Here is a 1,037-nt window from a genome sequence, read left to right as displayed (position 1 = left end):
GCCTGCCACAACACCTGGCTATTTTTTGGCTGCAACCATCATTGTTGTTTGGCGGGCCTGGGCTGGATTCAAACCCACCACCTTAGGTGTATGTGGCTGGCACCTTAGCCACTTGAGCCACATGTGCCGAGCCTGGATCAAGATTTTTAAACTAAAAGTGAATCATAAATGTACTCTAATAAAGTATGAGGAGATTCCTTTATAACCTTGCAGTAGGATGTCTTTTTAGCTGTAACTCTATATCCAGAAACCTAAAAAGTTATTAAAAGCAAAAACAAATTTTAACTTTATTTAGATGAAAACATTGTCACCAGACAGGCAAAATCCAAACACATAGGTTTGGAAACATTCTCTACAGAAACAAGCAGAAGACCAGAAAGCAGAAAAAAAAAAAAGGGCAAAAAAGAACACATGAAAAGCTCAGTTTTCAAAAATAGAAATGCAAGCAAAAATTACCTTGAGATACTATTTTTCTTTCAGATTGGTAAAAAATTTAAAAATCAAATGAAATGATCTTCCGATGAGGCTAGGTGGAAACAGATTTTTTTATATAGCTTGTTGCTGGTAGAAGTGAAAATTGTACAGCCCTCCCTACATCTGGCAGGCAATTTGATATTATCTGCTTATCTTCTGATATAGAAAGAACACATTAAGTAGAAAGGCAAAAAGCAGAAAGGTCTGCATATATGTAGCATACATTCTACCTTTTGAATAAAGAAAAGAATGTAAAACCAAGAAAGATGATGTGGGGTACAGGCAAAAGCAGGAGACAAAGGGAGCCCCAGGAGCAGGGTGAGGAGGGGCCCCAGAGTGGCACAAGCGCGTCAGCTCTGGGAGGAGACCAGTCTGGACTGGAGCAGCGAGACGTGAGTCAGACACTGTCAACACCCAGATCCCCTCTGCCACTGGACCACGTTTTTAATCTGAGAACAGAATACAGAGAACGAACTGCCAACGTTGCTCTCTCCACATACTGCTGCCCACATCAGCAGAGGACACATTACTCCTCAGAGCTGTTCTGCTTTTTTTTTTTTTTT

The 1,037-nt window shown here is 40.6% G+C and overlaps 1 protein-coding gene across 1 annotated transcript in view; it reads right to left on the bottom strand.

Moving 5' to 3' along the window:
- USP45 (ubiquitin specific peptidase 45) overlaps positions 1 to 1,037 on the bottom strand; it is a 75,666-nt gene that overhangs the window by 27,734 nt on the left and 46,895 nt on the right. The window lies entirely within an intron of this gene.

Source organism: Otolemur garnettii, unplaced genomic scaffold (assembly GCF_000181295.1).
Source record: "Otolemur garnettii isolate 467f Iridium unplaced genomic scaffold, OtoGar3 scaffold00132, whole genome shotgun sequence".
Taxonomy (NCBI): domain Eukaryota; kingdom Metazoa; phylum Chordata; class Mammalia; order Primates; family Galagidae; genus Otolemur; species Otolemur garnettii.
This window is presented reverse-complemented; position numbering and strand designations above follow the sequence as displayed.